Source organism: Choloepus didactylus, chromosome 14 (genome assembly GCF_015220235.1).
Source record: "Choloepus didactylus isolate mChoDid1 chromosome 14, mChoDid1.pri, whole genome shotgun sequence".
NCBI lineage: Eukaryota > Metazoa > Chordata > Mammalia > Pilosa > Megalonychidae > Choloepus > Choloepus didactylus.
Genome location: NC_051320.1, coordinates 64,545,138 through 64,558,756, shown reverse-complemented (window position 1 = coordinate 64,558,756; position 13,619 = coordinate 64,545,138). Strand labels below are relative to the sequence as shown.

Here is a 13,619-nt window from a genome sequence, read left to right as displayed (position 1 = left end):
ATTTGGGTTGCTTCCACCTTTTGGCAATTGTGAATAACGGTACTATGAATATTGGTGTGCAAATATCTGTTCAAGTGCCTGCTTTCAAATCTTTTGGGTACATACCTAGAGTGGGACTGCTGAGTCATAAGGTAATTCTATACTTAACTTTCTGAGGAACCACCACATTGTTTTCCACAGCAGCTGCACCATTTTACAGGCAAACCTTGTTTTATTGCACTTGCAGATATTGCATTTTTTACAAATTGAAGGTCTGTGGCAACCCTGCATCAAGCAAGTCTATCAGTGCAATTTTTCCAATAGCATGTGCTCACTTCATGTCTGTGTGTCACATTTTGGTCATTCTCACAATATTTCTATCTTTTTCATTGTTATTATGTCTGTTATGGTGAGGTATTACTATTGTGATTTGGGGGGAGGGAGTGTCATAAACTGCACCCATATGAACATTGTTAACTTAATCAATAAATTTTGTGTATTAAGACTCTTCCCCCAACTGGTCTTTCCCACATTTCCCTCCCTCTCCTTGGCCCTCCCTTTTCCCTGAGACACAATATTGAAATTAACCCAATTAATAACTCTACAATGGCCTCTAAGTGTTCAAGTGAAAGGAAGAGTCACACGAAGAGTTGCATGTCTTGCGCTTAAATCAAAAGCTAGAAATGATTTACCTTAGTGAAGAAAGCATGTCAAAATCCAAGAGGGGCCAAAAGCTAGGCTTCTTCTACCAAACAGCCAAGTTGTGAATGCAAAGGAAAAGTTCTTGAAGGAAATTAAAAGTGCTACTACAGTGAACACATGAATCATAAGAAACTGAAACAGCCTTATTGCTGATATGGAGAAAGTTTTAGTGGTTTGGATAGAAGATCAAACCAGTCACAATATTCCTTTAAGCCAAAGCCTAATCCATAGAAAGGCCCTACCTCTGTTCAATTCTATGAAGGCTGAGAGAGATGAGGAAGCTGCAGAAGAAAAGTTCAAAGCTAGCAGACGTTGGTTCATGAGGCTTAAGGAAAGAAGCCATCTCCATAATGTAAAAGTGCAAGGTGCAGCAGCAAATTCATAAGTAGAAGCTGCAGCAAATTATCCAGAAGACCTAGCTGAGATAATTGATGAATGTGGCTACATTAAACAATAGATTTTCAATGTAGATGAAACAGCCTTCTATTGGAAGAAGCATCTAGAACTTTCATTTCTAGAGAGGAGAAGTCAATGCCTGGCTTCAAAGTTTCAAAGGACAGGCTGAGTCCCTTGTTAGGGGCTAATGCAGCTGGTGACAAAGTTGAAGCCAATGCTCATTTACCATTATGAAAATCCTAGGGCCCTTAAGAACTAAATGAAAGCTTACATCACATTTTTTATGATGATGATGATTTTTTAGACCAAAAAAAAATTAAGCATTATTTTACACAGGCTAATTTCTCATATTAAAATTCCACTTCAATGGTTGTTTAAAGGCATGTAACCCACATAGTAGCACCACAGACCTAAATAAGCGTTAGCATGATACAATTATAAGGTATGACACTGGTGCAGAGGGTTAACAACAGAGTGGTATGGAAAAACTACCTATTATGTATTAAAGACTATTTTAATAGGAATATCTTACCAACTCTACACTAATACTAGGGATGAATAATTGGCAGCTGATAAGAGCTTTGGGATGTATTATGTTATGATAATTGTTTAAAGTTGAAAATGATGATGATTTTACAACTAAGTGAAGATAATGTAAGAAACTGACCATTTATCTTGGGATAGAATATAGATTAAGTGAAGTCAGAAACCCAAAAAATTAAAAAGTAAAAAATAAAATTCCACTTCAAACATATATAAACTGACGACATAATATATAGCTTTTATCATTGAAGTTTAATACTATTACACAAGTTTTTATGTTGCTAATACTATCAGTTATGTAGAACAACTATAGCACACAATTGCAGTTGCATTCAGTGTTCTTAAAATAGGTGGGTGCAAGTAACAAGAAGCTACTGCTGCTGGCAGTAAATACCTGAAATTATCAAATTGCAACCCAGGACCCTTGAATCTTGAAGACAATTGTATAACAATGTAGCTTATGAGGGGTGACAATGTGATTGGGAAATCCATGTGGATCACACTCCCCTTTGTCCAGTGTATGGATGGATGAGTAGAAAAACGGAGGCAAAAAAAAAAAAAAAAAAAAAAAAAAATCACACCCAGTGATCTTTTTTACTTTAATTGTTCTTTTTCACTTTAATTTTTATTCTTATTACTTTTGTGTGTGTGGTAATGAAAAGGTTCAAAAATTGATTTTGGTGATAGATGCACAACTGTATGATGGTACTGTGAATAACTGTACGCTTTTGCCTGCATGGTATGTGAATATATCTCAATAAAATTGAAAAAAAAAAAAAGGAAGAAGCTACTGCTACATTACCAAGAAATCAAGTTTAATTTGCTTTCTTTTCCCCTTCTTCTTCAATTGGCTAAAATACAAGTTCCACTGCAAATGCAACAACCAGCAAACACAGATGCCATCATAAATATATAATACTGCCAAGTAGGAAACCCTACATTGATGAATAATAGAAATCCCCATAGTAACTGGAAGATATTCTGGACAGCGTATTTTAAATCTTGGGGCTATATTATAAATAAAATGCCTGCATCTCTTGTAGCTGAAAAATAGGGTTTGTTTGTTTGGTTTTTTGTAAACACTGGCATTTATTGTTATTCAAAGAGTAATTTCTCTTTCGTATTCATAGTGGATTGAAAAATTTTATAAATCTTTCATTCTGAACTTCTGTAACACATAATTTTATCGAGGAGGTCATGCTTTGCGTTAAATAAATGTTGCCATACTCAGTTTTTAAAAACAACAACTGTAAACACTTTGCTAACTAATTAGTAGTTTGATAACCTAATCTGAGTGTTAAAGCTGAGCATAGAATGACACTCTTCACCAATGTCAGTTGGCTTGGAAACAAAATGTGAAATGAACAAATATTCATAAGCATCCACTGTGTGAACAATACATGTCAAATGCCATGGGGGAAAGAAAATTGAAGATAAGATACCTATTCTCCAGGAATGTTTCCCATAGTTTGTACAAATGATGTACACAAGACACTAGTACACAAGATCATTAGAGAATCTGATCCCTTGTGGGCCATCTCATAAGAGATATCACTTGCCCACAATTGTTCCAAATTCTGAACACTCCAAGGCAAAAACAATTCTAAGCATTACATATCAATAGATACAAAAAACAGAAAAAGATTTTTTAAAGCAGAAATAAGATATGGGCTTTTGGCCTTTGCAAATAGCTTTTGGGTTTAAATCCAAAAAAGTTTTGCCTTCTTTTTTTTTTCATGAAATCTATCCCAGTCATAATCAGTATGAAATAACCAATATTTTTTAACACTGCCTAGTTGAAGAAGCCTGTTGGCCTCAACATTTTACACAATATTTTCTCAATACAGATACTTAACAATAAAAATTTTTAAGTCTTTGGATAAATTTTAAAACCAGTTCTTTTCAGGAGTTGTTTTTTTCCAAAGAAAAAGGCATATTTCTTGTTCACCTGAAAAATCATGAGACCAAAAGGAAACAATAAAAAAGTTCCTTTCGTCCACATTTCATTAGCATTTGAGAAACTGCCTACTGGCATGTTCAGGTATCTCTCCAGCATCAAAACTTATTCAATGACTACATCTTCTACAATTAAAACACCTTTGACCACACCAAGGTTAATGTGCACTTGGGTGTGTGTGTGTGTGTGTCTGTGTGTGTGTGTGTATGACTCATTTTTTGTAATATCTCAAGTATTTCCATAAATATTTTAATTAATGGCACAATTAATATCAGTCCAATGTCATTAAATTGGGCTTTAAAACTGTTATCCAACTCAAATGGGCATATTTGTAAATTGCTTAATCAGGAATTATTACAAAAAATATTCTATTACATATACAGTAATCTTTAGAAATGTACATGTACAAAGAAAATATATACTTATGAAAAATTCCACAATTTATATTATATTTGGCTTGATTTTTATTACAATATGCCTACTTTTTGTAGTTGAAAATGGCATCAAACCAGCCAGCACTTCTTATAATTAAAAATTTTTTCAACTCTAGATGGCATACTTTTACAAGCTTGTAGAAGGAAAAGTATGCAATTGAAAACGTAGCATTTTATTATTTCTAATTATGACCCTCTTAAAATTTGAAAGCAAAAACTAGTCCATCGACTTTGAGATTTATTAATAGTTAAGTACAAATTTAAAGTTTCTGAGCTAAATGAGGATATAATTAAAACACAAAATATTCCATTATAATTTTTTTAGCCTAGTAAATATTTCCTCATGGGAAAACATTATTTAGAGAAATCTCATGCAGCATAATGAAATATTTGGCAGTATGACTCCAAGTGAAAAAAACAATTTTGTATGCAACTATTTTACATTTTACTTAACTTATATATTCTTTAAAATCCCCTCTCATTCTAATATTCATAGCAAGACTGCATTTGTGCAGGCATGAGTCATTTCCAAATATTCATATTTCATTTTCTCTAATATTTGAAAATAATTCTGTATATATGTAAAGACAACAACAGTAAATCTGCCAGGTCACTGTCAGATACTTACCAGAGCCAACTGTAACAACTGACAACCACAATGCCTGCTTGTATGCGCAACTCTAATTCTTAGGTGCCACCTGTAATGTAAACATTTGTTTGGCATCATGAGTATTTCCCAATTGCTATTACTTTTCTTACATCAGCATATATATTTTGCTATTTGCAATTCTTTTTAGCAAGACAATTTTATAGTCTTTCTTTCATTCTTTTTATCTGGGACCACCCAAATTTAATTCTCCTCGCAAAAACTAAAGCCTATCTATCCCAGCATTGTTTTAGTTAGAATAGGTGGGGTATTGGGGAATTACCAACCAGTGAGGCTGTGTTGTTTCATATCCTTTCTGTCATACTGAACATGACAGGTAGACCAGAACAGTGAAACTGGATCCCAAATCAGCTGTCATTTGAGACCAACTCTTGAAAGGACTAGCTATAGTTACTACTCTGGAGAGCTTCAATGTGATTTTTAATTGATGTGCTGTTGATAGCACACTTTGTTGTTATCTAAAGTTTTCAAAAGAACATGATTTTTGATGAGCCTCAGCTTCTTTGGCCATTCATCTGATATATTTTCACATAATTGTTTCTCAAATTTTCATGCCATATTTACATTCCTTAAAAGGAATTCAGTTCACAATTAAATTCTTAGTATTATATCCCTTGTTGGCTGGCATGAGCTCAGATTTCTTCAAAGTTACTAATTCATTCTCCGTCTACTTGGACAGTTTCATTATTATATTGATTTCTACAGATAGATATTTCCCCAGCAATGACTTATCTGCTGGTTGTTAATAGTGTCAGCTGTTTGTTGAGGTAGAGATTTTCATAGACTTAAAGACTTGAAAAAGGAGGTGTATGTTCTTATACTCTTTAAGTTTTCTTATACTAAGTAGTAGACATGCAATTGACCCTAATGGAATTCACTCAATTGTGGCTGGAAACGGTTTGTTACAATGTTTTAATTTGACTTTTTAGGCATTGATAGCTCTTTAAATATAAATTCATAAATATAAATTTAAATTTAAATTAAGAAAAAATGAGTACAGAATAGAAAGGCAAAGTTCATACCTTCAACACCTCATTGTGATTATTACAACTGGGTATGACAAGAAATACAAACATATATAAAAATATAGATATAAATAAATATAGATATAATTTCCTTTTTAAGGGTCACTGACCCTCTCCACATACACACACACACCCTTCTTTTAAAAAATATGTTTTAAAAAAAGCTATTGACATTGGGGATTACCAATATAGAAGGCCAAGCCCTCGATCTTGGGATTTGCCCTTATGAAGCTTGTTACTGCAAAGGAGAGGCTAAGCCTACTTATAATTGTGCCTAATAGTCACCCCCAGAGAACCCCATTTGTTGCTCAGATGTGGCCTCTGTCTCTAAGCCCACTCTGCAGGTAAACTCACTGCCTTCCCTTCCTACATGGGACATGACTCCCATATGTATAAATCTCCCTGGCAATGTGGGACATGACTCCCAGGGATAAGCCTGGACCCAGCCTCATGGGATTGAGAAAGCTTCTAGACCCAAAGGGGGAAGAGAAGTGAAACAGAATAAAGTTTCAGTGGCTGAGAGATTTCAAATTGAGTAGAGAGGGCATTCTGGAGGTTATTCTTATGCGTTATATAGATATCACTTTTTTGTTTTAGTGTATTGGAATAGCTTTAAGGAAATAGTTGAAACTGTTGGAATGTGTTCTAGTTTGCTAATGCTGCCGGAATGCAAAACACCAGAAATGGATTGGCTTTTTATAAAGGTGGTTTATTTGGTTACAAAGTAACGGTCACAAGGCAATAAACTGTCCAAAGTAAGTCATCAACAGTCAGGTACTTTCACTGGAGGATGGCCAGTGGCATCCGGAAAACCTCTGTTAGCTGGGAAGGCACGTGGCAGGCATCTGCTCCAGAGTTCTGGTTTCAAAACGGCTTTCTCCCAGGACGTTCCTCTCTAGGCTGCAGCTTCTCAAAAATGTCACTCTTAGTTGCTCTTGGGGCACTTTTCCTCTCTTAGCTTCTCCAGAGCAAAAGTCTGCTTTCAACGGCCGTCTTCGAACTGTCTCTCATCTCCAGCTCCTCTCTCAGCTCCTGTGCCTTCTTGAAAGTGTCCCTCTTGGCTGTAGCAGGCTCCCTCCTTCTGTCTGAGCTTATATAGTGCTCTAGTAAACTAATCAAGGCCCATGCTGAATGGGCGGGGCCACACCTCCATGGAAATTATCCAATCTGAGTTATCACCTACAGTTGGGTGGGGCGCATCTGCATGGAAACAACCTAATCCAAATGTTCCAACTTAATCAACACTAATATGTCTGTCCACACAAGATTGCATCAAAGATAATGGTGTTTTGGGGGACATAATACATTCAAACTAGCACAAATGGGAATTCATTGGCTCACTGTTTCACAAGCTAGGAGGTTGACTTCCTCCCGGGGTCAGTAGCATCCTTAGCTTCCCTGGCCTTCTTGGCATATGGTGATGTCCTCTCCTTTCTCTTCCAGGTTCTGTTGACTTCAGGTTTCCGGTTGTTCCCAGAGGCATTCATTCTCTGTCTGAATTTCATTCAGGTTATAAAATATTCATCTGGCTTAAGACCTAACCCCATTCAGTTAGGCCACACGTTAACTAAAATAACATTTTCAAGAGATCCTTTTTACAGTTCACACTCACAGGAATGCGGATCAAGACAAAGAATATGTCTAAATCAAGGTACATAATTCAATCTACCATATATATATATATATATTTCAGTTCTTTATTATGGCACCCAGAATAGAGTTGCAGGAAAAACAGAATGGGTAAACGGGAAAAAGAAAGAAAGCCAAAGAGGGAAAAACAGGAAGATAGAGGCAATAAAACAAAGAATACCACACACAATCACAATGTAAGAAACAAAGAAGGCAACAAACAGATCTTCACAGAATCACTGGCTTCTTCCCATCATAGTCTTTATATGACTGAGGATAACCTAGACCAATGGTTCTCTAATTTTAGTGGGCCTCAGGAATACTTGAAAGGCTTGTTAAAATACAAATTGCTTGACTCCACCCCAAGTTTCTCATGTAATAGATCTAGGGTTGGGCCCAAGAATTTGTATTTCTAACAAGTTCCCAGGTGACCACACTTAGAGAAGCACTAACTAGACCTTTCTATAGCCCATTAATCATTCTTAGCCATTCATAATATCATGAGTTGGGGAAAATTCTGGGGCCATTAGGAATAGCTCTAGCTCATATATCTCAAAGTAATCAAATTGGTAAGTACTGATTTCTCTATTATTTATGTAGCATAAGTATAATCTCCTTGGTAGCCTTACCACAATAATCTTCATGATATGCAGATTAGATTTTTGAAGTGACTTCCTGATTTTAGTTTCTTTTACCAGGAAATTAGAAGTGAAGCTAAACTACTATTGGAAGAAAGATTTGTTAAATAAATTATACCTAAATATTCATAGCATTTTTTTCCATTCATTCATGTATGTACTGTGTACAGCCATATGCTAGAAGCTGGGAAGACAATCATGACCAGAAACATATATGGTCTCTGCCCTCATGGAATTTAAAAATCTATTGAGGCACAAAGATAATCACATGAAAAATAATTCCTGTGGTAAATGCACCAAATGGAAGGTGCATGATAATATAAAAGTGTATGACAAACTGTTTTACACAGTAACTAAATTAGCAATATATAATTGCTGTGCACAATCATCAGCACTTGGTATTATCAGTGTGTCTTAGTTTAGCCATTGATACAGGTGTTCAGTGTTATCTGATTATAGCTTTCATTTGTTGTTTCTTTTTTATAGCTAATGATATTGAACATCTTTTCATGTGCATATTTTCCATCCCTATATCTTCTTTGGCGAAGTGTCTGGCCAAGTCTTTTGCCCATTGTCTAACTGGATCATGGGTTTTCTTACTACTGAATTTTGAATGTTCTTTATATATTCTGGATACAAGTTATTTGCTGAATACATAATAATATGCAAATATTTTCTCCTGTCTGTGACTTGTTTTTAAATCATATTTAACACTGTCTTTCACAGAACAAAAGTTTTTATTTTTGATAAAGTACAATTTATCAATTTTTTTATAATTAAATTTGGTTTTGAGATATATTCATAAACCATACAATCATCCATGGTGTACAATCAACTGTTCATAGTACCATCACATAGTTGTGCATTCATCACCCTAATCTATTTTTGAACAGAAAGAATAGGAATAAAAAATAAAAGAACACCCAAATCATTCCCCCCCATCCCACCCTATTTTTCATTGAATTTTTGTCCCCATTTTTCTACTCATCCAAACATACACTGGATAAAGGGAGTGTGATCCACAAGGTTTTCACAATCACACTTTCACCCCTCATAAGCTACATTGCTATGCAATCATCTTCAAGAGTCAAGACTTCTGGGTTGGATTTTCATAGTTTCAGGTATTTACTTCTAGCTATTCCAGTACATTAAAATCTAAAAAGGGTTATCTATATAGCATGTAAGAATGTCCACCAGAGTGACCTCTCGACTCCATTTGAAATCTCTCAGCCACTGAAACTTTATTTTGTTTCATTTCACATCCCCCTTTTGGTCAGGAAGATATTTTCAATCCCATGATGCTAGGTTCAGATTCATCCCTGGGAGTCATATCCTGCATTGCCAGGGAGATTTACACCCCCGAGAGTCAGGTCCCACGTAGGGGGGAGAGCAGTGAGTTCACCTGCTGAGGAGGCTTACCTAGAGAGAGAGGGCCCCATCTGAGCAACAGAGAGGTACTCAGGGGGAGACTCTTAGACACAATTATAAGCAGGTGTATCCTCTCCTTTGCAGTAACTAGCTTCATAAGGGCAAGCCCCAAGATAGAGGGCTCAGCATACCAAATGCCCAATTTTTTTCTTTTAAGGATTATACCTTTGCTGTCATGTTGAAGACCTTTGATTTAGCCATAGGCCATGAAGATTTCTTCTTACATTTTCTTCTAAAAATGTCATACTTCTACATTTTACGTCAAGATCTATGATCAATTTTTAATAATTTTTTATAAGGTGGAAGGTTTAGGTCAAGGTTCTTTCTCTTTTCCTTTTTTTTGTCTTTGAATGTCCTATTGTTCCAACATCATTTGTTAAATGCCGAATTGTTCCAATGCAATTCCTCTATTGAATTGCTGATGAACCTTTGTCAAAAATAGTTTGCTATACTGGTGTGGGTCTATATGTGGACTCTATAATCTGTTCCACTGATCTACATGTCAATTCCTCTGCCAAAACCATGCAACCAATCAATAGCAATACCGCACTGTCTTGATTACTGTGGATAAGTCTTATTATCAGGTAACGTTATTCCTTCAACTTTATTCTTCTTATTCAGAATTGTCTAGGCCATTCCAGTCCATTACTTTCTCATATAAATTTTAGAATCAGCTTGTCTATCTACAAACAACCCTTCTGGAATATTGATAGGAATTGTATTAAACCTATAGATCAATTTGAGGACAACTGGCATTTTTACTATGTTGAGTTTTCCAACCCATGAACACTCCTCAACAAATGGAGATATATTTAGATCTTCTTTGATTTCTTTTGCAAGCATTTTTCAGGAAACAGATCCTATACATGTTTTGTTATATTTACACTTAATATTTCACAATTTGGTTGCTGTACATGGTAGTTTATACTTTGTTTTCAATTGTTTCATGCTTGCATATGGAAATACTGTTGATTTTTGTGTTTACCTTTTATTCTGCAACGACTAAACTCACTGGTTGTAGGATGTTTCTGGAGATTCCTTGGGATTTTCTAGGTAGAATATCATGTCACCTGCAACTAGGGACAGTTTAATTTTTTCTTTTCTAATCTATATGCTTTTTATTTCCTTTTCTTGATGTATTGCACTGGCTAAAACTTTAGGTTTATTTTGAGTAAAAGTTTGAGAGTGTGCATCCATGCCTTGTGTGCTGGTTTGTATATATTATGTCCCCCAGAAAAAGCCATGTTTTTTAATGCATTCTTGTAGGGGCAGACATATTTGTATTGATTAAGTTAGAACCTTTGGATTGGGTTGTGTCCACTGAGATGTGACCCACCCAACTATAGGTGGAAACTCTGATTGGATAATTTCCATTGAGGTGCGGCCCTGCCCATTCAGCATGGGCCTTGACTAGTTCACTGGAGCTCTATAAAAACGCAGACAGAAGGAGCTCACAGCTAGCTGGAGCTGAGAGACATTTTGAAGACGGCTGCTGGAAGCTGATGCAGATATTTTGGAGAATGCCATTTTGAAATGCAACCTGGGAGCAAGCAGATGCCAGCCACATGCCTTCTCAGCTAACAGAGGTTTTCTGGATGCCAATGGCCTTTCTCCAGTGAAGGTACCCTTTGTTGATGGACACCTTATGGCCTTAAGACTTTAACTGTGTAACCAAATAAACCCCCTTTATAAAACCCAGTCCATTTCTGGTATTTTGCATTCCAGCAGCCTTAGCAAACCAGGACACCTTGTTCCCAATCTTAGGGGAAAGGCATTCAGTCTTTCATTAAGTGTGCTGTAGGTTGCTTTTTCACTTTGTTTTGTTTTAAACTTTATATTTGAAAGTACTTTCAAACTTACAATATTGCTACAAAATTCATACAAAACCCATACAGAGAAATCCAACACACCTTTATTCCCCAGATACCCAGATCCACCAATTCTAATATTCTCCATATTTGCCATATCAGTCTATCTACCTATCCATCATTCTATCCATTTATCATTTTTTTTCTTTCTTTCTATCTAGTCAGTCTTTTCTATCAATGCTTGAGTATAAGTTGTATATATAATGCTCTGTGAATACTTAATTGTCATGTACATTTCCTGAGAACAAGAATATTCATTTATTTAATCATCTTAAGTGCAGTTACAAGTTCAAGAAATTCAAAATTGATATAAAGCTTACAGTCTATATTCCAATTTTTCGTATGTCCCAATAATGTGCTCTTGAACATTTTTCTCCTCCCTTTAGGTACTCAAAAAATACCTAAGATTTTAGCCACTGCAATATTAGATCCTGTCCAGGATCATGTATTGCATTTGTTTGTCATTGTCTCTTTTTTTAATCTTTCTTTTATTTATTTCACAACATTATGACAGTCAATCTTTTCATTCATTTCTCCCTTTGATTTTATGGTCTTGATATTATTACATAATTTTTTACAAATTGTAAGCATAAATAAACACATTTTTTTGGATTTTTTATTAGACAAGTTGTAGGTTTACAGAAAAAATCATGCATAAAATGCAGAGTTCCCATATGCCATCAAAATATTAACACCTTGCCTCAGTGTGGTACATTTGTTAACAATGTTGAAAGAACATTTTAATAATTTTACTGTTAACTATAATCCATAGCCTACATTTGGGCTCTGTGCCAGTTTGGATGTATTATGTCCCCCAAAATGCCTTGTTGTTTGATGCAGTCTTGTGGGGGTAGACATATTAGTGTTGATTAGATTGGAATCTTTTGAATGTTTCCATGGAGATGTGGCTCAATCAATTGTGGGTGAAACATTTGATTGGATGATTTCCACAGAGGTGTTACTCTGCCCATTCAGGGTGGGTGTTGATTGGATCACTGGAATCATATAAAGAAGTTGACAGACAGAAGGACCTCAGAGCAACTAGGAGTGACATTTTGAAGAGGTACCACAGCCAAGAATGCACAGGAGCTGAGAGAGAAGCTGGAACACAACCTGGGATCAGCAGACGCCAGCCATGTGTCTTCCCAATTAACAGAGGTTTTCCGGACGCCACTGGCCTTCCTTCAGTGAAGGTGCATTGTTGACTCCACAGCTTGGACACTTTTATGGCCATAAGACTGTAACTTTGTAACCAATTAAACCCCCTTTATAAAAGCCAATCCCTTTCTGGTGTTTTGCATAATGGCAGCATTAGCAAACCAGAACAGTCTCACTGTTTGTTTTGTACAGTTTAATGTTTTTTTAAAAAATTTATTCTAGTAACATATTGTGCCAGTTTGAAACTGTTATGGACCCCCAGAACAGCCATGATCTTTTAATCCAAACTTGTTGGGTGGAACCTTTTGGTTCAGTGTTTCCATGGAGAAGTGACTCACCCAACTATGAGTGAGAACTTTGATTAAATTATTTCCATGGAGGTGTGGATGCTGCCAATTCAGGGTGAGCCTTGATTAGTTCACTGGAGTACTTAAGATTGCTCAAGAGGCTGACACAGATGCTGACACTTGGAGATGCTTGGAGATGAAGCCCAGAGTTTGCCCTGGAGAAGCTAAGAGAGGACACCCAGATGCTTAGAGAGAAATGCCCTGGGAGAAAGAAGCAAAAAAACAGGAGCTGAGAGACAGGAGTTGAAACACAACCCAGGAGCAAGGGACCAGCAGACACTAGCCACCTGCCCTTCCAGCTGACAGAGGGGTTCTGGATACCATCGGCCATTCTTCAGTGAAGGTATCCTCTTGTTGATGCCTTAGTCTGGACATTTTTATGACCTTAGAGTTGTAAATTTATAGTTTTTTTATTTAGAGTCTATTTTATCTGATATTAGTATAGCTACTGCAGTTCTGTTTGGTCACTGTTTTCATGCTAAATATTTTTCATCCTTTCACTTTTAGCCTACTTTTGTCTTTGAATCTAAGGTGAGTCTCTTGTAAGCTGCATATAGTTGTGTCATGTTTTTTATCCATTCTGCCAATCTCTGCTTTTTGACTGGAGAGTTTAATCCATTTACATTCAAAGAAATTACTGATAATGCAGGACATTCTTCTGGCATTCTGCTATTTTTGTCTTCATGAGTCTTTACCACTTTTGAACTTCAATTATTCCATTAATGCCTCCTTTCATATTTATTTGTGCACATGTGTCTTTTTGTTTTGTTTTGTTTTGTTTTGTTTTGTTTTGTTTGTGCCATTTTGAGTCCTGTATTAGTTAGGGTTCTCTAGGGAAACAGAATCAA

General features: G+C 35.9%; 1 long non-coding RNA gene across 1 annotated transcript in view; it reads right to left on the bottom strand.

The window, feature by feature from the left end:
- Positions 1-13,619, bottom strand: part of LOC119509394 — a 292,236-nt gene that overhangs the window by 254,656 nt on the left and 23,961 nt on the right. The window contains exon 2 of the long non-coding RNA XR_005211689.1: positions 4,640-4,709. This is a non-coding gene — a long non-coding RNA (uncharacterized LOC119509394). The remainder of the gene's footprint in view (positions 1-4,639; positions 4,710-13,619) is intronic.